A 26,516-nucleotide genomic window follows, 5' to 3' on the forward strand; every position below is an offset into this window, starting at 1 on the left:
TGTTTCCCAAATTTCCAAAGAACCTATGTGACCCGGGTTATTATGTGACCTGTGAATGTCGGTGAGATTGCCTGCTGTGTGTGTAGGTTTCTATTTATTTATAACACATTTTCTACCAGAAAAATAAAATAATCAAAATATTTTGTTCAGTCCCGCCTCTACTGATAGCTGGCTAAAGAACTGGGATATTATTTAATCAATATGGGCTTCATTATTATTATCTATATCGATACCTGCTTTACTGCTTTCATAGAATTGTTTGACTGACACATAACATGTTTTCACTAATGCTTTGGACATTTTTTTGTACTTTATTGTATGGTGAGGATAGTAAAATGGAAGTTTAATGATATGTTTCTTCATCTTTGATACAGGCAAAAACACACGACTTGTAAAACTAGTCTTGTGGCTGAAGCCTATTCTTTGTTTTCATAAAATCTAAAAACAAACAAAAAGTGTGTGCCATCAGAGGGTCTGAAAGGAAGAACATGAAGGCTTACACACAAGTATGTTTCGGAGGGAATGGGGGCATTTCGGGTATATATAATCTGACGGGGACCATCCTTTGACAAATAAAATAATAAGCACAGTCACTTTCAAAGCTTTTGTTGAAACTCTGAAAGCCTCTCTAAGCTATAGATATTAAAAGTATTAATTAAAAAGGGAACATTATATTTAAAAGTACTTCTGAGCTTGTAACAGTGGTTTCTTCCTAGTTATACTTTAAAATAGGTATTCATATGATCTATTAATACTTACATGCATCATATCATGGTATCTTTATTTAATTACATTTTATTTCCTAAACCAATGTTCAAGACATTTGAGATTTATAAGGTACATTGCTGAAATATTAGGGGAAAATTATGTATGGCAATTAAATGAATTTCAAAATTATTTTCTTCTTTTCAATGAGTAATGAAGAGACCCCCTGTAACTTTTGACAGTGTCTTTTCTTGTACCACCTACTGGGTTACCTCGTCATAACTTTCAAGATTATTTTAATGCTTGTGTTTCTTATATTTTGTATACCTCATTTATCATTTAAGGTGCTGTATTACAAATATTTTAAAGTTAGTTTAAGTGATCAAGGCTATTTGCATTTTTAACATGGCTGTCTAATTTTGGTTCTACCAGCTTCTAATTCGACAAGTTTTCAGAGTTCATTATAATATAAATTAGCAATATCAGAGACATATAAGCATCTCACATCACAGGAACAGAGTAGTATTTGCTAAGTCGAGAACATTTTTGGAGGGAAGCTATTTATTTGAGAAAAATATAAGAATTTATTGCATTTATTGTACTTATTACAAATGTAAGTCACGCTGTAAAATTATTGTAGAGATAAGTTCAACCATCAGCAGATGTAGTGTATCTGCTCAAGCTCCCTAAATAATCAGTGATTGTGAAAACTGGATGCACCTAAAACATTATTCTGTATTCAATTTGAACTTGAGGCTTTGCAGTTGATGAAGAGGAAAATATTTTAGTAGTGGAGCCACTACTCTCCTCTACTTATGGGTGGAAGTAAAACATTTGTTTTTAGATTGCCCATTATCTGTTTCACATGTGGACATTTACTTCTGCCTTTTTCTCCCCAGTTTAGTTCTATATGTTTTGATTGAAATGACATATCTCATTATAGTGTGTTGCTTTCCCAGATATAACTTAATTGACTCCACTTAAGTGTGACATATTTTTAGAAAAACACATCAATAGATTTGCAATTTTTTCTTTGTTCACCGTAATAGATAGTTATGGGTATTCTCTTCTGGACCATGAAACTTCATATTTGTGTCTGGCTTTCTTCTCCCTTCCTTTATCACATTCTGTTGTGTCAGTACCTTGTGGTTTTTGTTGAGTGACACATACTTCTTAAAATTAGAAGTCACTGTGATATTAAAGGAGATAGGAAAAGCTACTTTTATCTAATATGCTGGTGATTAAAATGATTACAAAACATTCTTCAAGTTTGAAATACTACATATTTCCTGTTATAGAGATACTACTAAAACTACAAACTTCTTTTCAAAGGAAACACGTTAAATGCTCGGGCCTAGGGAGAATGTTTGACAGGAGGAAAATAATAATAATAATAACAATAATAATAAAAGTATAGCTATATAAATTTGGGGAACAACTTCCAGTGCATGCCATATTGTAGTCACTATAAATATTTAATTAATGGGGGAGGCTATAAAACCATTCTTTCACATAGAACAAAGCATATACAGCCAAAAACCTTCTTGTAAAAGCTATTTTGAAGAAGGCCCAAAAGAATCTCTTTGCACTAAAGGATAGGAAGCTTCTGAATTTCCAGCATTTACACAGATTTGTGCAGTAGCAATAAGGTACAGATCTAAGGAGATCAGTTGTAACAGAATCAGTAATACTGTATATGTGAAGCAGCAAATTCCTGTAAAGACTGAACTCTAAATTAGTTCAGATTCCAAAGACAACATGATTTACAAATGAGTTTGGGACAAGAAAATCCTTAGTGTGATGTAGCCAATTTAGATCAGCATGGGAACCGGATTTGTAGAATTAGAAGAGGATATTGACAGCCCAGGAAAAATAGTATCCTGGTCACACTTGACTTCTTTATGCCAAGAACAATGGTAAATGACAATTACACTGTGGTGTACTCATGGCCATCATGGATAAGGATACTCTTTACCTATAACTTTCCACTGCATAGAGCTCCTTGCAGATATTACTAGAAATTAGCATTGGCCTGTAAATTGAAATCAGTTAGTCATCTTTGATCTACCTATTTAATAATGGAAATTAATTTGAAGTTAATAGTAAAACACATCTATATTCATGCCTATATTTTCTTTTTGTGTGATTAAGCTCAGTTTTGATTGTTTTGTGTGTATCTATGCTTCTGTATATATGCTTAAATTGGAGGTGTAGTTCACCACATATCATTCAATTCATAATATAAGTTCTGTTCATTTACATGAAAGGTTTTGTGGTATATAACAATTACTTCAGGAGCGCAAGCAGGAGTTTTCTGAACAGGGTGAATTTAATCAACAATTTAAATTCTTACTTTTTCATATGTCAAAATAACAATGACAATATTTTACAAATATTAAACTATTCTCCTTTGATATTCCCCTATTAAATATTTTACTGATAACTACCATTTCCTTATTTGAGATTGCCTCTCAGGACGTCAGAGCTGGAGAGGGCAGATAGCTGAGCACAGCACAAGGCATTAATTTGAAAACCAAATTGTCTAGAGAGAGGGTTTGCTAAATTCCTGTCACTCCCAGATATCACTTATTGGGCTAAACCTGGAAGAACAGACAGTATCTTTCCAAGTAAGGGAATGTATACCTTTCTGCCAAATAAGCTGAATCTGAGGCTGAACTAGAAGAAACGTGAAAGGGTAAAAGAGCGACCTATGCTTTTTGTTCTCATCCATGGTGAAGAAAGCATAAATAAATAAGGTAGAATGCAGGGATCTTTGCATATCTTCTTTTTCTCCCTCATAAGGGGGCTAAAGTTGGCAGGGCTTGCTTTAGAAATAAAGAGTCAGTATAGTAAAACCTGAAATTAGAGTGTATTTGACTGACTCCAACAATCTGAGGCACAGCTTCTTCGTACCATCCTTGTTGGAACAGTGTGAGGAGCTGATGGCTCTGGCTGTGCTTCCCTCATATTCATGTGATAGGAAGTGTCCAGAAGTGCTCATGTATGGGAAGTCTTCTTTAACGTCATGGATAGGTTCTTTGAAAGTGTGACATTAAGGAAATGACACAGAGCAAAACAATTTTACCACAGACTAATTGATATAAATGAGAGTTAAGTTCCTTCAGCATATTTCTGGTCTCAGAAACATCATCTAACTTCTAAATAAAAACCCAAACACTTCTAATATTTAACACTGAAACACACATGAGCTATACATACACTATAGAACAATGAATAATAACAAATAAGAGAAATATTTTCTGACATGCTTATTCCAGTTCAGGGTCACAAGTGGCCGCAGCCTTTCCTAGAAGCTCAGCACACAAAGTGGAGACCCACCCTGTACAGGACGCCCTTCCTTCATAGGGACACTCGCACACATAACCACTCTCACTCAGACTGGGACAACTCAGACAAACTGATCACCTAAGGTGCTCATTTTTGGGATGTAGGAGAAAACAGAAGTATCTAGAGAAAACCCATGCAGACATGAGACAAACAGTGCAATCTCCACACAGACAGTGGCTCTACTGGCAATCCATTTTTTTGTTCTCATCGACATTATAATGAATCAACATCCAATGAAACAATGTTATTTGAGGACCTGCTATACATGATAAGGGATAGAGAAGGTGGTCTAAGGGACTGATAAGGAGCTTCTCAGAGTGACAACTCGGGCAGAGAAGGTAAGTGATTAGAGAACTGATACCGTAAGGGAGGATCATCTTAATCCTGGTATCTAGTAGGCCTGCTCTCAGGATGAACCAGACAGCAAGACAGAAGCTGGGAAGTCTTCCCTAAAAGTGTTTTTTTGATATTTAAGAAAATAATTTTAGTTGTTCAGTTCTTTATTAGTCAGTCATGTGCTATGTGTCATACTATTGCCTAGACATATTTTTTTGTGATTATCTAATAACAAAATGATAGAGTTGTACAAAAAGAAAGAAGTATATGCACAAAAATGGAGAAGCATCTGTGTGATACAGTGTGACAGAACATGAGTGTTAGCAAGTAAAACGCAGAGATGGTGTTAGTAATGTATTGTTATTATCACTATCAGTTAAGATATCAATATAAGGATTTTGCTCCTCCCTGGTGAAATTTTACATATTTAAAGAAATTTCTTAAAGACTATGTAAACAAAAGCAGCTGTGGTCAACTATAAAACATTTCAGAAATGAAACATATATATTAATGAATCGTTTTTAAATCAGGTCTAGGAGATCACTTTGCACTTCACATGTCAAGAATGCAATAGCTCCAGACTATAATATGAAAGAGGAAAGTGATTTTAAAATTTAAGAATTTGTTGAAAATGAATATAATATACACTGATTAAGACATCCTGAAATGTCTTTTTTAATTGTCTTTTTTTTTCAGCTTAAGTTATTTTTATTTTTATTTTTTATTTTTTTAGGTTTTTTTAAATTTATTGGGGTGACAATTGTTAATGAAATTACATAATTTCAGGTGTACCATTCTGTATTACATCATCTATAAATCCCATTGTGTGTTCACCACCCAGAGTCAGTTCTCCTTCCATCACCATGTATTTGATCCCCCTTACCCTCATCTCCCTACCCCCACTCCCCTTACTTGTGTAAGAATATGATTTAGTCTTTAACATAGCTAAAGATATGAGGAAAAGCTACAGATATTGTAAATTCTCCCATGATTCAAAAACATATATATTTCCTTATAGATATTTGTTGAATTCCTTGTTTCATATTCACTAATTCTAAGTCACTCCCATACATAATCTAGTGAACATGACTAATAATTATAGCAAAGATGCTCATGTTTAATTTTCTTAATATGGACATCTGTAAATTTTTGTCTCACACATGTTCAGTCTAGATGTTAAGTCACTGATTTATTGGTGTTCACATAGAAGGCAATGTTTGATTTGAATTTGTGAATATAATGATTTTTTTCACAACTGATGTTATTATACAAAGTTTTATATTGATCCTTGATGTATGCTTGTATTAAAATATTGCATCACCATTCTCTACACCTATTTGAGCAGAAAACAAACAAACAAACTTCATGCATTTTATATATGCATGAGTCTTTGTGACTTCAAACAGTTAGCAGTTATTTCTGGTAAGGTTTTTATATAATTAACATAGTCTCTTAGCTGAACAATTTATACCCTTAACTACTGTTGTTATTTTTTTTCAAGAAACACAGAGCAATATAGAGTCCTTTGTAAGTAAACATTCTAAACAACATAACTCCTCTGTGAAATGGAAAGGTAATAAACAAATCTTTGTTTCATAAAGGGAGGGAAAAGAAATAGGAAGGTTATGTAATTTATTCATAGCTCACAATCAGGCATTGGTAGAGTCAAGAAGTCAGATTATCTGCTTCTTTAAGCATAAACCAATGCTTTCTCAACAAGAAAACTCAATATGAAATAAATTACAAACAACACATTCTCCAGCCCAAAATTCTTGATTTGGGGTACAAAATGCCCTAACGTAAAGCATAATTAAATCCTTAAATTCTTTAATGTAGTTTAGTTTTATAATTTAAGATGAGTTTAACTTTTTAGTTAAAAAAATGGACATCTGAATTCACTTCATTATCACTTTGATGTGTAAAAATTATGGAGAAACTCTCTTCCAGAAAAACTAGAGGATTATGCTGTTTTTGAAACAATAATTCTCACTCCTACTCTTCCTTGAAATGAGGCTGTCTTGACAGGCTGAGTGGGTGGAGTGGGAAAATAATGTTTCATGTAGCCATGTAATACTTCAGGTAAAGATAAGATTTATGAAAAATATCCTGATCAAGAGAAAAGCAGATATTCACAAAGGAACTGCCATTTTTCAGAACATATTTTTCAAAACACCTTTATTCTCATACCTACCGTCCTCTCTGGAGGCAATGCCAGAGTATTTTTCTTTCTTTCCTTTTTTAACCAAAGGCTAAGTTGGAGTTAGAGAAAATAGAAAAAAAATTATCACTTCTCGGGAGGTCTTGAACTTTTGCCAGTTTTTCTGCATTACTATGCATGAGAGATGACAGCACTCCTGTCAGAAAAGGCAATGTTCAATGTCATGACCACAGTCTGGTCTCATTCCTTTCCTTTTGGTTAGGTTAAGGTAACTAAAATCATATGAAAGGCCAGTGTGGGAATAAAATTTTAAATGTGTATGCCTAAATATTTTCTTAAATGTCGCGACTAGTTTGGTTTCTTTAGAAACAATAGTCTGGGCTAACTGTTATACAAAATCATTTATAAGTTCCTTGGAGAGAGTCTTAATATATGGGAGAAAGGATTAAGAATGACAAAATTTGCATTTATAAGGTGAATCTTTATGAAAAGAAAGATATTTTCATCGTAAAATCATTTATTTTCCAGCCACTTAAACACTCAGAAGTGACCCACACCTTTTATTTATAAAAGATCAACCAAATCTGAAACATTTATTTACTTAAAAAAATTTGCTCTTATAATTCTGTATTACATCATCTATAAATCCCACTGTGTGTTCAACAGCCAGAGTCAGTTCTCCTTCCATTACCGTATATTTGTTCCCCTTTACCCTCATTTACTACCCTCCTCCCCCTTTACCCTCTGGTAACCACTAAACTATTGTCTATGATCTATGTAACTTTACTAACAATTGTAACCCCAATAAACTTTAATTAAAAAAAAATGCTGTTACAATCCTTATTTGATAGATGAGGAAATCAAGGGTCAGAAAGGGTAAGTGTCTTCCTAGAGTTACCCAGGTAATAAATATTGGAGTCAGATTTCAAACCTAGGCAGTCTCCTCCCAGGGTCTACACAATTAGCCACTTCACTGTAAAGGTTAAATACTGGAGAATTCTGGGAGGGTAATTAATCCAAAAGGAAATGAATACACAGAGAGACAAACAGAGGTCTTAACATGGTTAAAGACCACGGGTGTAGGGAAGAAAAAGTAAGCTTGTGAATTTATGGCAAAGGAGTGCCCATTAGAGGTTATAGTTTTTAAGCCTGGGAAGCTCCAGGTTGTGGCAAGGTCACGGGTATGCCCATGAAGGGGGTTGTTATAGGGGAGAAGAGGTGTTGGGCATTAAAGTGCGAGGTTATTTGATGAATGTCTCACATGAATTTTGAACTTACTTTGAAGCAAATACTGGATAAGAATGTAGTCAAAAAAGAAGGGAGTAGGATAGGGTAAGCCATATGGTATGGTCTAAAATAGAGGTGATATTCTATGAAAATGAACTCTTAATAATTCAGAAGTACTTAAGGGAAACTTAACTTGTCAATGGCAGGTGGGTTACAGCCATGAGAAGTAGCCTTCAATTAAAATGAGAAGGCAAGATATGCATATGAAGAAAAAAAATGATGTTAATTTGTAAATGGCCCAGGTTTCTGGGATAAATCTGAACAGATTTCTCTGCGGAGAGAAAACCCATGCAAATTAATATGTAAAATTAAAAACAAAACAAAACCAGCCTCTTTTAATCTCACCTTCTAACACATGTCCTTAGTGGTATAGCCATACAGAGATGATGAAATGATACTAACTATACTAACTACAAGCTCACAGGCCCATCCTTAAATTAATGCTATTTTTCACAGCTCTCCATCGCAGTCATCAAGATACACTAATGGAATTCATTGAAATAAACAGTCACTTTCTGACATGTGTCTCAAAATTATCGTAAATGGCAAATTTATGTAAAATTATCGTAAACAGCAAAGTAGCAAGGAAACCTCCTTGTTTAGAAATTATGTGGTGGTTACAGATAAATTTCTGAAATGCAAAAGATATCCTGAGTTCTGATGAGCTTCTTTTCTTTCCAATAATATATTTTTTTTTTAAAAAGAAAGAGAAAATGCACATGTGTTTTATTATCAGCGTCAGGGAACTCTCATAGATTTTATTGTCTATGTTTTTAGTGGTGCTCCCTGACTGCTCACACTGCTGGAGTGTCTGGCACGGGGGACAGAAAAGCAATGTACCACGGTCAAGAGTAACTATCATAGCAGTTTCACTTTGATCAGACTCTTTGCTCAAAGTCCTAATTCAAGTGATGCTAAAAAGCTCTCTAGAGGTTGTAAAGAAAGGCAATTGCAAATGTGTAGCTCACAAAATCACTTTTATATGCTTTGAAGTATACTTATGAAAGGTTTTTCATTCTATTGTTCTTTATTGTTAGGTACCCAGTCTCTACAAAGTGGGCAAGGTAGCATGCTGCAGTATTTGGCCAAGAAGCCAATCGTAAGAATAGTGGGTAATTGCATTGCTGTCTTTAAAAATGTTCTCTAAGTGCAAGAAACCACATTATGCCCTAAAAAAAAATTTAGAAAACTCTGTTTTCTCATTTATAACAGATGACTTATAATTTACATGTGGTCCATGATAAACAGATATCACATAGAAGAAAGTGCTTAGCAGAGTGGAGGTGATGTCAGGTTTGTTCATACATTAGTTTGCATCTAATTTAATGTTTACTTCTTTAGAAGTACTTGGAAGAGAGGGGTGATAGATGAGGTTAAAGAGGATCAAATATATGGTGATGGAAAGAGAACTGACTCTGGGTGGTGAACATACAATGTGAGATATAGATGATGTAATACAGAATTGCACACCTGAACCCTAAGTAACTTTACTAACAATTGTCCCCCAATAAACTTGAATTTAAAAAAAGGAATAAAATTAAAAAGTTACTAAAGAAATAAAAAAAGAAGTACTTGCATTTATTTAGTTAGTTTTACTTCATAATATACTTTTATTCTAAATAATTGCATTAAAACAATTATTGGTATTCTAGTCAAATTTTCTCATATTCCCATCAAATTCTCCATAATGGTAGGTTTTACTTTTGATAATTATGGATGTGTTCATTTTTAAATAAGTGTAGTAGTATTATGAATAGGTGTTTACATTTTGTCAGATTTCTTTCCCTAGTTACCTATCACTCAACATTATAGACATCCACTTATGCCAATATATTTCATTGATTACGTATGTCATCCTTTTTCCATTGCTTTAAAATAACACTTTGTTGTATATTACATTTCCTTGTATATCTCGATTAATTTATGGACTTTCAATTCTGTTTTACTTACTGGTTTGACTTTTTAATTTATAGGTAACCCCTATGTAACATGTTAGTTTCCTAAAAAATGCCATGTTATGCAAATCCATGTTACACGAAACAATGAACTAGTACAAAAAAGGGGTATAGGCTCCAAAAATTAAAAACAACAAAAACATACTATGATATTTTTATAATTAAGAGAAATATTTTTATTAAGGCAATTTTCACCAAAAGTATGACATATTAATATGTATTAAATAATGTTTTCTTCGTCATCACTACTAAGCACCATTAACAGAGAGTGCTTTCTTTTTGACAAGATATCTTCATCCTCTCAACTTTCTTCAGCATTATCTTGACTTCTATTCTGTAATTTTTGCAAAAAATCTGTTATTTAACATTGATTGCTTTTACCTGAGCGATCTTTATAAATTTCATTATATTGTGCTAAACACTTGTGCAGTTCACTTTGTGCTTCTTTTAGTGGAAGGATCTTCATTTAGGAAATTCTGCAATCAAATCTGATTTAACATCCACTGTCGAATGAAAATTTTCAAATAAGATATCTTTTGCTCTTAAAAACCTTTATAACATTTCATTATGTTCAGGGATTTCCCTAATTTCGAATGAGATATTTTTTGCTCTTAAAAGCTCTTAATGTGCTCCATGTTGTTTGGGTATTTCTCTAATTCTCAAACTGTGTTGGAGTGAAACCATGTTCTAGGATGCCGTGTTGTAGAAGGGTTTTCCCCAATTTTCGAACCGTGTTAGAGGAAACTGTGTTATAGAAGTGCCATAACGGTGGCACTTATACGGTGGTTGCTTTTGTGTTTTTAAACATAATAGTGTTGTTCTTTAACACTGTTGACACTCACAATATCTTTTCTGTTTTTTATATTTACTACAAAATATCTCTAATAGACACAAAAATAGAGAGCCTAGTAAAAGACAACCCAAAGGGGCAGCCGATTAGCTCAGCAGGTTAGAACGCAGTGCTCTTAACACCAAAGTTGCCAGTTCGATCCCTGTATGGGCCACTGTGAGCAGTGCCCTCCACAACTAGACTGATGGATCCTGGAAAAACACACATACATAAACAAAAGTTTTTTCTTTTTTAAAGAGACAACACATGACTCCACAGCTCAGATATACGTTTTCCATCTTTGTTTTATAGTTCCATGCCTATTCTTTACAGATTTTTCTCTCATCCTATTATCTAGTTGATTAATAATATTTTCTCTATTGCATTCAACTCATTTGCAAGTTATTCATTCCATTTATATTCTTCTAAAGAAAATATGTACAATTTCACTTATACACTTGACTTGAAATCTGAAGTTCATAAAAAATCACCATACCTTCCAGAACAATTAAGAATATTAGAAGACTTCAACTCTGATTCTACTCTCCTATCTTTCATGAGTTTTTATCATAGTATTTTTGTTGCATTTTGTTTTTATTCTGTATCCTAATCTATTACTAATATTGTTTTAAGCTAAAGTGCTCATTTAGAGTTTATCCATATGTTTTTCAAGTTTATTAAAATGTTTCCTTTTTTCCCCCTTCTGGGCACATTTCTTTCTTGTTGAAATATATTTTGGAAGTTGAGAATGATCACCTAGAAATATTAAAATAGTTAATGCTTTGAGAGCAAATTTGTTTTGCTATTACTCTTGAATGCTAATGTGAATAAGTATACAGTTTTCTATTTACCATTATTTTCTTTCAGGTGAAACATGCTCTTAGTGCAAGACACTCATTGTACAGCCTTGTCCCCTATACCCTCATCCCTCCGTCCCCATGGGTGCTTCTAGTTTGTTCCCTCAATTTATTTCTGCCTTGTTCAAATATCTCCTCATCAGAGAGGAGTTCCCTGAGCCCACCCACCTTCACACGTCATCACTTTATCATGATGTATTATAATTTATCATCCAATATCACATACATATCACCTGCCTCTCCCATTAGGTCAATGTCCTGAGAATAAGCACTTTCTTTCATTCATTGCTGTATCGCCAGAGCATAGAACAGTACATAAAACTTGGCACATGGTAGGTGCTCAAAGTATGGTAGTTGAAATCATTTGTAAAATTTACAGAATTTATAGATCTTGCACTGGACTTATAACTTCTTCTAAAAGAGTAGTTCTCAATTCTGGTTGCTCATTAGGATCATCAGAGGATATTTACAAACATACCCATGCTCAAATCTGACCTTCAGGTTTTGGATTCATTTGGTCTGGTGCAGTGACTGAGCATCGGTGTTTTAAAAAGCCACTCGGTAAATTCTAATATGAAGCTAAAGTGGAAGACTATTGAGGGCTCCTCTTCATTGCTCTGTCAGTTTGCTTCTCTCAAAACAATTAATTAGATACCAATTTATCAAAGTTAAAACACTTTTCATTACTGCTTTTCCAGTCTGTACCAGGTTACATTAACTATAGCTTCAGAATAAAATAATAATCCTTCGCAACATCAGTACACTTTGTGTATTTGCCATCTCTTCTGCCTCACACTATCAAATAATCATTAGTGTTTTCCTTTTCCACATAAAAATAGACACATTGATACTTTTGTACTCTTCCTATCATTCCCAGTATTTTGCTTTTTTGATGCTATTTTAAAATTTTTACTTCTATATTACGTATAATAGTGTGTATGATAAACACTTCTGGTGGTGTACTTAACAACCAATTGGCATTTCACCCCAGATCATAGAATTCCATGTTTGGAGAAGTAAAGCATCCAGTTTTATTGGAGAAATCCTCTTTAGCCTAAGACTATCATCTCCATAATCCCCATTGCCAGGAATCATCTCATGGATGGTCATGGCATCTAGTTCTGGCCAGTGAGTAAATAGGAGAAGTCTGTTATTATGCTTAAGAGAAAGGTATTTTTCTCTGAAAGAAGATGTAGATGCATTAGGAAAATAACCATTTGAACTCTTCTTTTGCTACCTCTTTGTTCTCTGAGAAGATGATAACCTGGTTCTACATTAGCCATCTTGTGAAATGAGATGATAATATTCTAAAAATGACAGAATGGTAGGGTAGGAAGGACCAACAAAAACAAAAAAGAACAACAGCAACAATAACAACAACCACAGCAAAAGGACCATGGGACCCTAACTTCTGGAGTTACTGTAAAGTAAAAAAATAAATGTCCCATGTTTATTCTACTGTTATTTCAAATGTCATTTACACTTTAACGCAATTAAATGGGACACAACTTTCATTTCAGTTTCAAAAAGTCTTATTTAAGACATTTTTATTTTCAAAACTGTGAGTCAGACCTATAATCAATTTATATTTAACTGTATGTTGCAAGATGAATCTCTCACTATGGTAATATCCCTTTTTCTGTTCCCTGATGTTGAGATTAGAGCATGTTTTTTTCTAAGGATATTGTTAAAATGCCCTGTGTATCTCTTTGACTATATAGGCACATAATTAATTCCTCTTTGCTAAACAGTATACTATTCTTGATTCCTAGTCTTTTAGCTCAGGAATTTATAAATTAATTGCATTGTTTTATGGTTTTTACTGTTGCAGATTTAAAGCCCCATGTTAGTCTGGTTCTCTTTTCCTTGTCTTGCCTTTCTGTCAAGAAGTGTGTGAGATTTCCTTTATCTTCCAGGAGTTTTAAAGGCACATCCAGAGGCCTTTGTGTTTTTGCTACCGTGTTTCCTCAAAACTAAGACCTAGCCGAACAGTCAGCTCTAAAACTTCTTTTGGAGCAAAAATTAATATGACACTTTATTATATTATGTTATGTTATGTTATGTTATGTTATGTTATGTTATGTTATGTTATGTTATGTTATGTTATGTTATACTATACTATACTATATTATATTATATTATTATATTATATTAGACCTGGTCTCATAGCAAAATAAGACTGGGTCTTATATTAATTTTTGCTCCAAAAGACTCATTAGTGCTGATTGTCTGGCTAGGTCTTATTTTCAGGGAAACACGGTAATTCTGAGTGAACACTTTCAACCAGTAGATACAGGTCCATCACGAGATCGGAAAATATTTCTTCTTTAGAAGGTTCTTCTTCACTTTTTTCTTTTTCGTCTTTTATGTATTAAAATATTTTTATGAGTCATCTCCCCAATCAATCCTGTAACACTTTCAAATTTCTCTTATTGGGTTTTTGCTCAGTGTCGTGAGACAAATCTTCTAGACCACTATTTCACTTCTCAACACTGTTCATCTTCACTTTAAGTTATCCAATAAAAGCATCCTAAAGTTATTTTTAACATTTTAGTGGTTTACTTGAAAACATTTTATTACCATTGATTTTGGAAAAGCTTTTATCTATTTTTTAAAACTTAGGTTTCAATGAGGTCACATATTCTACATTCAAACTTTTTTTTTCTGATCATTGAGTTTCTTTTGCTGTTTATCTATCTATCTATCTATCTATCTATCTATCTATCTATCTATCTATCTATCTATCATCATCTATGATTTATCTACCTACCTATCTATCTCTGCCTGCTCATGGTTTGATCAGGCTAAACTAGAGTAGTATTGAGTATCTAGTAGTGGAAAATAAGAATGGTGTATAAGTCTTGCGGGCCAATAGTGAGTAATTTGATAAATCATTTATTCTCTGCTGAGGCAGATGGGAGAAGGGTCTATGCCCCCAGATATTGTTAGGTACAAAGAGCAGCCGTCCTGCAACTGCAGCGCCACAAAAGATGGTCACAGCCAGCAAAGAACTGTGAACACAGTTAAGTTCATTTTTTTCCAAAGAAAATTTGTAGATCTCCAGAGGTTAGATAAGCTGTAGAGAGCCTTAAGTAATCAATTAGCCCATGACTTGTTTATGGTTTTTAGACTCCCCGATCTATCCCAAAGAAACATTTCTTTTCTACTTCATCAATCCCTTAGGAAACAAGGCCTGAAATTCACTTTCCAGAATGTGCGCCCTTTCATTCCAAAGAAGCATTTAAGAAGGTGTTTGTGGGAAGACAGAGTTAGGAACAGAAACCACAGTTTAATATTATTTTTCTAAAACTCATTTTAAGGACTTTGAAATATCATCTGTTTAAATAGATCATATGTATCTTTGTATCATAACTGGGAAGATAAAGTAAAAACAGAATTCTTAAAAAACATGAACTACAAATTAAAAATTTAAGATCAGAATAATATTGGATACCATTCATATTATTGACTATCATATTAAATATGCTTATGATATATGATTACATTGAGTGGCAAGAAAGCATAATTTTCCAAGATTTTGCTTAATATGAATCAAATTTTAAGATGCTGGCCTATAAAATATATGAAAAATAAATTATATCTATTGAGATTGCTAGATCGATTTTACAAGATACACATAATTAGTATCTAAGATTTGTTTTTTTCTCTAAATAATCTCAAACCTTTACATATCTATAATATTTTTCATTTATAATTAAAACTATAATGTTAAACTGGGGAAAACTTACGCACAGTATGCATCATACTGAATTTCCCTAAACTGCTGGTTCTCAATGATAAATGCAGACCAGAATCATCTGGTGAGTGTGTTAAAACACAGATTGCCAGGTGTCATCCAGATTTTCTGATTCAATAGTTCAATAGAACCAGACAGTTTGCATTTTTAATAATTTCTCAGGTGATTCTGACTCTGCTAATGCAGGAAGCACACTTTGGGAACCATTGCTCTAGGCCAAAGAGTACTCAATTTACTTTGAAAATGCATTTAGATTCTTGAGAAAGTGATCACATATTCAATACCTTCAATCGTTTACATTTTATTTGCTATATTTTTTGTCTTTTGTTTTTGTTTCATTCTTTTTGTTGTTGTTTTTACCTTTTTAAGAGAAAAGAAGTGGCATAGTTTCTCTACTCTGCTTCCTTCTCAAAGTTTCAAACAGGAAACACACTGGTAGATTGTTTGATTAGTTATAGGGTGAATAATTATCCTTGAACAACTGAAGCTGGGTGCTTCACTGCCAAAGATGCACCATAAAGCAACGTCACCCTTACCCCAGGACAGTCTGTGATGAGTGATCTGCAGAATGGATAAAAGCAAAGTAGCTGCTGTATGCCATTCGCTTTTATTACTGTAAATGATATCATGTGTTTGCATTTACTTTAAAGTTGATCAAATGTAACAGGAGACAGTGTTGACAGATGCTGAAAAAGTGTTAACCTTTCCTTTTATCTTTCTTGCTTATGTGTATCTTGTACCATAAGGATTCTTAGATAGTTTTATTAGCTGATAGATGAAATGTTGTACAAAATACCCACACAAAGAATTCCACTGTTAGAAAGAACTGCCTGTAATTCTATAAATAATATAGTCAAACTGCTTGGTTCATGTATAGTAACACCAGACATTTTAACTAAATAAGATAGCTTTGTATAAAAGTACATTGTTAAAAGAAAATTAATTAGTTTTGAATGTAAATTGAATTTATATTAACTAATTGATTCCAGGCACATAGGCAATTGCTTTATGCTACATGCGATTTTCAAGAACGCTAACTCAGCTGATTTATATGAATTGAGATTGCATTTTTTATTAAAAACTGGCATTAAAGTAACTATCAAATACGATATTATTTTGTTTCCAAACGTTTATTAACTAAATGGACATCATAAAGAGCAAATATTTGTAGACCTCCCATCAAGCAGATCAAGGATTCTGATTTATTCTACACAGCTAGTGTAGAACCTCTTGGAAATGTATAAGGATACTCTGTCTTTAACAGTGAACATATCTCTCAGGGTGTATACTTTATTCTGTGTTGAATAAAATGTGAAAACAATGTGTAAAAATAAACTGGTATATTTTAATTTTCATTACATCACTGTTGCCTTGCAATTCCATTTCTGAAGTCAGAAATATGTGAGATAGAATAAGCTGGTTCCTTGGCCTATTTAGCAAGACAAAAGCAAAGAAAGTCCCTAACTATGCTGAGAGTATTTTGTTTTTTCATTCCTTTATCACCTCCTTGTGAGGGTTGGTGAGTCTACCTTGAGGCTCAATGTTAAAGAAGAGAACTACTCTCTAACAAAAGTTGAGGAGAACCACATGAAGCAATGGAGAGAAAAAAAAGGGACTGGTACTAGATATACACACATATCTCCCTCTCAATATATCTCCCTCTCAACATCAAGAGCTGAGAGAAGGACAAATCAGTCTTAAGGGCTCCTGGAATGATGAAGCCAAAACAAACAAATTAACAAACAAGAAAAAGGAACAACACATCAAGTAGTAAACCCACCATCCAAATTTATCATGGAAAGCCCAAAGGAGACAGACGGCATCTAGGACTGTACTGTCTCAAGGTCATTTGAGATTGCCCGCTTCAATTCCCCATAACTCTATTTTTGAGGGAAGAAGAAAAATGTAGGATAAAGATATTGAGCAATTACCTCAAAAGATTGTTTAAATTATCCAAATGGACTAAGGTTTAAACCAGATTTGGAGTTTACTATTCTGGCTCTCTACCTAGTTGGGAACGAGGCCTGATCAATTTTATCTGGTGTAGTCAACTTGGTATGGAAACCAAGGTTATGGCTGTTATTCCAACAATGAGTCTGATTTACTATTTTTCCCATTAAAAAATAAAATGATAAACAGTATTATTCATAGTTGCATTAAAATAAACAGGGATGAATTTCTGACTTCCTCTATAGTTGTACTCAATAGTATATGAGATACAAGCGTGAAAATGGAATTCTTACTTTAACACACAGTTAAAACTTAACAATGCATCTCTCTTCTGTCAGCCCTTTCCAGACACCCTGTAACTAAAATTTATTTTTCAAGGACAACATACAGAGTCCTTGTTGTTAAAAGTGTACTGGGACAACTCACTACTTTTGGTATTGGTGGGACACACTTTACACCAGTGAGCTATGCTTGTCTTCTGAGGCAGCCTGGGACATTCACAGATCTGCAAGTCCATGCATCAGTGGGGTCAATTTTAAGTTAGGTATTTGTGAAATATGCACAGAAAATACAGTCAGAGCTCTCTGGCAGTAGAGAGTATAGGGAATGTCATTTTTCATTCATTGTCTGGTATAAATCTACAATTTTTTATTTTATTATTTTTTAAAATATGTTATTATGAAATAACCACTTTTGCATCATAAATGCAAAGAAGTGCATGTTTAATTAAACATTAAGTAAGGAATTTCCACGTCTCAAAAAAGTTGATGATGAACATGTAATTGAAAAGGATATTTATTCACATCCATAGATACCATGTAGGCTTTATAGAAATCACTCATCACATTAAAAGCAGAAGACACAAATCATCTGAAGAATCAGTATCTACTTTAAAAATTAGTCATTAAGGAGACCGTATAAAGTTTATTTGTATATCACTCTCATAACTAAGAATTTTGATGTGAATCAAATGCCCATTTTAATTTAATGCCATTTCACTCATTTGATTTCAAGTTTCCTTGTGCATTTACAAATAATGAAGCAATTACTCTTCACACTGGCAGAAGAAAACCTTCTCAAACACTTAAATTATCCTAGTTTTATATGAGTGTCATCAGTTGTTACAAATAGAAATTTAAAATTAGTTCATTTTTCCCATACAATTCATAAAAATCAAAGCAAAACATGTTGAAAGTTAACTATCAAAAATGAAACATCTGATGTTATTAAGCATGCCATTGCATATTCAATGTTTAAACATTGAAGATGATTTTTGTTGTTTTGTGGTAATAATTAAAAATTTATAGCACCAAAGAGAAACAATACACTTCTAAGTTAAAAATATTTATGGAACTTGGTTTTAAATGCACTTGGTTGTGGCATATATGTAATGGAGTGCTGGAGAACAGATGCAATATTATACAAATTAAAATAAAATCTGTAATTATTAAAATATATACAATTTCTTTTCAAATTAATACCAAATTAAAAAAAAAACAACATCTCTGAACATAGCAATGTGCACATTTTTTTTCCCTTTGCCTGTTACAAGTTAAATTAGAATTTTAATTGCTAGACAAAAAGTTACTTTAACAAATTATTTTGCAACAGGAGTCTTCTTTATGAGGGAATAACTAACCCAAATAAACAAGATAGCAGAGGGAAGAAAGAGGGATGGAGAAAAGTTCTATATAAAGCTTCTTGTGGAGTTTTGAATTTTGAAAATCTCATTCAGGGTATAGCTATAATATCTTGGAACATACTGTGAGAAATTGGGTTTTAGGTAAACCAAGCCTGAAGGAGAGCTTATAGCAACGTAGTTATGGGGAAGTTTAAACCAGCTTAGTTCATTTCTGAAACCTAAAACACGGAGCCATGGTGGTTTGGTCTTCTGAGCTTAAATGACCAAAAGAGCAGCCACATACATTTATATCCATGTTATAATCATACACTGAAACATAATGTCTCTCTCTTTTCCGGACTTTAGTGTCCTTGTGTAAATGAAAAAAAGTTCTTAGCTAACCATAACTATAAAACAGCTTCTTTCTTATCTTAGAGTTTTGGAAGAATGATGAACATACTGCATCACATAATTTCTGAAGCACATGACTTATAAAGATGAATGGAGAAAAGGGCACTTTTGCAAATTTTATAAATTAATTTTTGGGGAGAAACAATTTGACAACCTACAGTAACTTTGTTGTATGGGTATTATAAACACAGTTCTCATACCTTTCTGATTTCTCATGATGGATGTTGATGAATAGGTTTTTGGTTTTCTTTTTCAATAGATTAGATGTGTAACAAGCTGAATGTAACTGTCAGCCAAGTTTTTATTTTATGTAATATGATTTCAACTTGCTAACCACAGAGGATTTTGATTCAAAAGACATATAGGAGGATAAAAGACAAGATCCTAGGAGGCCTATGTGTGACCATATTGAGTGGATATGAAACAGAGTACAGAAAGCTAAAGGTAATTTGAAATCCTTAATTATATTCCCAAACACAGATTCTATCTATTCTCTTACCTCTTACCTCTAAACCTCTTACCTCTTACCTCTTAATGTGGAACTACTTTATAGGTAGAACTTCAGAATTTCAGATGTGAAAAGAAACCCCAGGTCAAATAATCACATATTTACCATTATATGGAAAAAGAAAAGGCACATGAGAACTATTCACTTCATATATTTCATAGTAATGACAGTTCTAGATACAAAATCTGGCTCTTCTGAATCCCCATCAACTATTTTTTTTCCTTTTTACTATTTAATATGTATTGTTTTAATTACTTTTAGTAACTGGGTAGAGGAATGAAAGGTCTATTTTTTTTACAAGGGTAATAAATGAAAAGGTAAACGATGATTATGATACACTATAGATAGCATACTTTTCGTGTTTTCTTTTTCTGCCATTTAACTTTTCGATAATCATAACTAGAAAATAGTTTCCTTCTCATCTTAGAGTCTTGAAAAAATGATGAACAACTGTATTACATCATTTTTAAATCACATTATATACAAAAATGAATGGATAGGAAAATAATTTAATGAATTTTGTAAATCATGTTTTTGGGAGAAACAATGGGTTACAAATGCAATTGTACAATGATAGGGAAGAATATTAATGTCCTTTTCATTTTGAACCACTTACTTTTCATTTGAACCACTTCCCATTATATTATTATCCTCAAATGACTCTGTACTCTCATATTAATCACATCCCAAATTATATCCACTAGTTTTCTTTACATTTGACTGTATGTCCTTCACAGCATAGTCTTTATCTAACAGTTATCTTCCAATCCTTGCTCCCTTCTCTAGTACAATCTGCTCTTTTTCCTTTATCAAGATATTCTCATTACCTGTTGCCTCTTATACTTTGAGAGAACATTCTGGTTTGTTGTGGCCATAAGTCACTAAGATGTCTCTTAACATATGAACTGAAAGGGGTACATATATGATGTAGGATTCAGGATGCCAAATTGCCAATTCAGGATTGGCAAAATTGTCATTCAGCAGCAGTGCCCTCAGGATTTTAGTGATTTAACACAATACAAGTTTTTCACCCGTGTTGCATTTCTAATGCTGATTGGAAGAAGGACTTTACACATAATCATTGAACACCGAAGCTGACAGAGGTTAAGACAGTCTGTTAGAGGCTTTCATCTGAACACAAGCTTTCACAATCACTGAGACAGATAAAAATGAATATGGTGAATTGTATGTTCATTTTTAAAGCTTCCTTGTAGAAGTGACACATGCATTTTTACTTTATTTCATTGCCAAGATTAAAACAATAGCAATCTATAATTTCAAAAAGGGATCTGCTAGGAAGTGTAAACCTACTCTTTGCCTGGAGGAAAATATAAGAACATTTTTGATAGCAGGTCACTTTCTATGTACTTAACCCTTAAATTCTGCTCTCACATTTTGTGGTAGGTAGGATTCTGAGATGACTCTAAGATCCCCATCCTCTGAAGGATATAATCAGTGCTACTTCCTTTCCCTGAGTTTGGGCAGAATCTGTAAATATGATCTTACTCCTGTGATGAGGCTACATTGGATGACAAAGGTGAAAATATTTTGCAGATGATATTAAAGTCCAAAAAACTTGATTTTTAATCAATCAGAAGGGAGTTATTTTAGGTTTCCCTGACTTAATTAAGTGGTAGTTATTAAAATACAAACTAGACCCTCCTAAACAGAGAGAGAATCTTTTTTTTCCAGCTTTGAAGTAGTAAGCTGCCATATTTTGAAAAGGCCTATGAGAGAGTTTTGGAGATGGCCATGTGGCAAGGAAGTGAGAGACCTCTAGGAACTGAGAGAAGCCGCTAGCTAACTGTCACCCTAAATTGCAGCCTAAGAAGACATTGAGCTAAGAACTCAGACATGCCAGACCCTGTCTGGAACAGTAAAACCTATGAGATAGTGAATGCATGCTGTTTTAAGTCACTACATTTCTGGTAATTTGTTATACAGTAATAGAAAAATAACATACATTTTCATGTTAAAAATCATCTATTTTATGCATTTTTTTTGTAATTTAATAATTATAAATTCATGAGTGTATTTTTAGGAGATATAATAGTCTATTCCTTAATTTTCTAAACATGAATGTATGCTTATCATGAGCCAGAAATAGTACATTGGTAATATAGTGGCTAACACACGAATTTAAGGTTTATGCAATAGAGATGAGAACGGAATACATGAGTCATGAAAGCTATATTTTATAAACGCAGAAACATACTTAAAGTAGAGATCATTCATTCATTCATTTATTCTCCTACTGCATACTGAGCGTCTACAGTGTCCCAGGACATAGGGGGCTTTACAGAATAAAATGAGATGGTCTTTAAAAGAAACTCGTATCTGGACATGTATTTACACAAACAGATGAAAATAACATGTCCTAATATACTCATATACACAAATAATACAAGCCCTTTGGGAGGTGAAAGACAAGGTAAATTATCTACATTCTGAAGACAGAAAATGCCAAAATCTAAGTGGCAAATGGAATACTGGTCACGAGAGAGGGGTCTCTTTAAATCTCAGTGCATCCCTGAGTTTGATATTATTCTACCTGAATCTGACGACAGCAAAGAAAGTTGGTGGAAAAAACTTCTTTTAAACCACTTTGCAGAATTTGGTCACTATTCCTTCTTCAAATGATTTTAAGTGTGAGAATGTCTCACTGAGGATGGATGATGTCTATAGTCAGTAATGTGGTTTGAAATTCTCCAATGAATTTCATTACTGAGGCTCTAAGGCTTAGAGCAAGGCCGATAAGGGGGGTTCACAGTGTGAGGGATATAAATGATGAACGTCTAAGTATTACCTTGTTTTGTACACCTTTAATTAATAAATTACAAAAAAAAATTAAAAAAAAAGAGCAACTGAACAGAAAATATGGGAGGTCAGTATAAATCTTATCTTAATTTTCTTGGACTGTTTCTTGTTTTATCACAAGTTTTTAGGAATGATGTATGCAAGTCAGCAATAGTAACAAGGACAAGAAGAACTAAGCACTCTCTTTTCTTTTCCACTTACTGTTAATCAGGGGAAAGAATGTTGTCAACCATCTTCACCTCTGATACCCAGTCAAGCAGGCTCAGCCCCAGATTGACTCACAGTTGAACTGTGTTTTCACATGATTAACCTACTCATTCACACCTGAGCCATATTATAGATGGAATGAGGAAGCTTTGCCTTTGTACTCAGTCCATGCTCCATCACGCCTGTGAACAGAGGCCTGGTGATGACATTGCTCCCAATCGTGTGCTATTTACTAATGGGAAATTAACTTCCAAGGGGAAAACAGTAAAGGTCAACTGCTAACTCTATTATTTAGTATTTAATTTTATGATATTAGTTTCACCTTTAAACACTAACTCAAATTCTGTTTATTTTTAACACCCGAAAACAAATCTATGTATCTAAAATTTAACAAAAGCAGTTTAAAGTTTGCAAGTGAGGAAATGATTTGAAATAAACAGAATTGAGGATTTTTTCCTTTTTGATATTTCTGATATTTTTGTAGAAGAGCAGTTATGCGGCACTGCACAGGAATAGGGAAAAACAGACTGAATCTTTCTCATCTGCTAAAATATCAACTTCACAGAAATAAATCATGTTAAGATTAATATAAAATTTAAATATTTTAATTAAAATTTTCTCATTTCTTACTCAAAGTTTTGAAAACTAGAATTCAGTTTCTCATTTAGAGTCTTCACACTGCTTTTGTGCTAAGTGAAATTGACTACATTAAAGATATACTTAAGTTAAAATTGTACCCATATTGGAAGAGTCAGCTGAAGTGTTAGCTCTACCTCATAATCATTTCATTTAGTTTTATTATAGTTAAAATGTGACAGATACCATATAACTTCTGTTAAGAAGCAGTATAAATTGAAAGTCCTTTGTGAGTACAATTTTTAATTTTTAAAATAAATCCTAATTTCTTGATCATAGTTTGAAAAATGCAGTCAACAAGTATGTCAATACCAGCTTTAGTTCTTTCCCAAAGGAAAGAAAAGATAATCTCAAAAAAGAGTGCCATTTAATCCCAAGTAACTGCACATTTCATGATGTCTCATGAAAAATGTCTATTTTGGTATCAGATATTGTACCCTGGTAGAATTTGTGCCAGCACTTCTGGAAAAGCAGCCAATTCCACTCCCTTGATCAAATGAACATATCATCTATTCTAAAGTGAATCCCAGCACGGATTTCAGAATGTTTGCCTTTTCCCCATTACCTCTAAAATGTGAAAGGATCGAAGTTAGGAGTGTCAGACTGAGTAGCACAGGGAGGCTGTGAGATGTTCAGTGATTTCCCAAATTCATTGTTCAGAATGTGGCTAGCATTTTCCATTGTATAAAAGTATGCCATAAAGACAGTGATAGGACTTTGAGGTTAAACTTCACAAAATGCAGTTTAGTGATGGGAAATGGTACTAAAATGTTTTAGTGGATACTATTTAATGTAACTTTACACTGGACCATTGTCCTGTTTTGGAGACAGTTTGGCCAGCAAGTAATATGAATCAATGCATAGTGAGCCAGGTTGTAATAGGAGTGTACTCAAGTTCTTTTTGCTTTTACTTTGTTCCAGTTTCCACACATACATTATTATTATTTTTTCTCTAATAATAATTCTTCATGTTAGGGATCTCATTCTCCTGTTTACACTCAAGGAAGCTGAGGCTGAACAAGATTAGATATATTCATATTCATTCATTCATTTATACATGCATGCATAAACCATTTACCTATTCATGCATTTCCTGATGCTTTGATTACCACACTGTGTTCAGGGCACTGTTTCAGGTGCTAACGATTCCTAACAGAATTATAAAAATAGTAAGTGGCAGTCCCACAATTGTGAACAGAGAACTACTTTCTCAGGCTTGGGATTCCAAAACACACATATATTACAAAGAAGAAGCTAGATTGTAGTATCAATGTAGAATCAATGTGTTGAAATTGCAATAGTCTTTGGAACCCAAGAAGAATCTCAGTAGCTCGCATATCACTTTGATGAACCCACTTGAAGCTCTTATGCTACTGACCAGCTGAGCACATTCATTCCTTCTTTGCTCTTGGACTCTGATCTTGTTGTTCCAGATCGTGGTGTTTTAGAATTGAATTGAGGCCAACATAGAGTTGCTTCAATGAAGGCCAAATGTAGATTATCACTTGCCCTTTTTTTAACACATCTTACTTCCAAACCTTCAGTGTAATAACTGGGGTACAGTATTCAGTGTGAGGAATTCACTGAAAGGTCCAATTCTCTGGAAGAGGAGGTTCCCTTTAAATCTATATCTCTGGCACCATGTAAATTGACTATTCCAATGTGGAAATATAATTCTTTTGGGAAATTCACTAAGGATTTTAAATTAAAATTAAATAAATCTTGCATTAGAAAAGGCAATTTCTGTGAATGTGATAGTTAAATTAACTCTTATTTCCCAGGTTGTGGAGTTCTGACAAACAACCACAATACTGTGATAATGCATTTGACAGATAAACAATACTGTGAAATGAAGCAAGTCATAATTTTTTAAGTATCATAATAACTAATGCTTTAATATAGTACAGATTTTAATGCATCATAAAAGAAATGATGTGATAAAATATTTTACTAAAGAGTTTAGCACTGGGAGTAAAACCCAATTAAGGCCAGACTCATTAACGCTAATTTCATTTGGGGCTTTATTGCTTGTAATTGTATAGTTTCTTAACTTTATTCCTCACTCTCACTCATAATTGTAGTGATCTTCACATCTATCGCAAAAGATGGTGCTCCTATGTGAAACTCCCATAGATGAATTTTTCATTTATGAAGAGACATGTATTTCATTTTGAGCTGACATTACCCTGATTTAAGAGAGCATGAGCTGGTACGGAATCAGATCCTTTAATTGTGAAGATGATTCCAAGTGCTTAGAAACAATAAAAGGAAAGTGTAGTTTTGACATCAATCAGTAGTTTCAAATGCATGGCATAAATAACACCTGCAACTTTGCAATAGGCAAATACCACTGGATTTAAGCCAAATTTAGGATTTTCCAACAAATGTAAGCAGTCTGACATTCCTTAGAAATAGTACTATTTATTTAAAATTTAAATTATTGTGATATTATTTGATTTGGTTTTTTCAGGAGAAGGCATATATTACTCTATTATTCTAGTACTTACCTGGATTAAAATTAGTGTTCAAATATTCCACACGTAAGTAAAAAGAATTTATTTCATAATTTAATTAAAGTTTATAATTATTACATATTTAAGCACAAAGCACAAAACTTAACATTACAAATGCCCATGCAACCACTGCCAAAATCTAATAAATGTAACGTTTTACCTTTATAACTACAAAATTGTTATTATTATTATTACTATTATTATTATTTTTAATTGCAAATGTTTATTTAAAATGAATAAATAATTAGATACCTTATTACTTCATTGAAAGATATATTGCAGGTACTGACTATATTCCATTGTCATCTGAACTCTAGTTAGCAAGACCTGGCTTTAGAGAAAGGGATTATACCTGGATATAGAGATTATGTTTTGTTGGAGTAAGAATTTAGAATAGTGATTTTCAAATGAGTTTTGGAGAACATGTACAAAATTATTCTTAAATAAAGATGTTACAGAAGAGTCGAGGAGATGATGTCCCCTTTGTACCTCTCCTCAGTCTCATTCCACTCCTTCCTCCACAAAAGCAACAATTATTTTGAGATTGACCATGTATCCATATTGTAATACCTCTACTAGTGTTATTTGTATTCATAAGTAATATATTAGGGTGTTGTCTGT

The sequence above is a fragment of the Rhinolophus hipposideros genome (genome assembly GCF_964194185.1).
Source record: "Rhinolophus hipposideros genome assembly, chromosome: 3".
NCBI lineage: Eukaryota > Metazoa > Chordata > Mammalia > Chiroptera > Rhinolophidae > Rhinolophus > Rhinolophus hipposideros.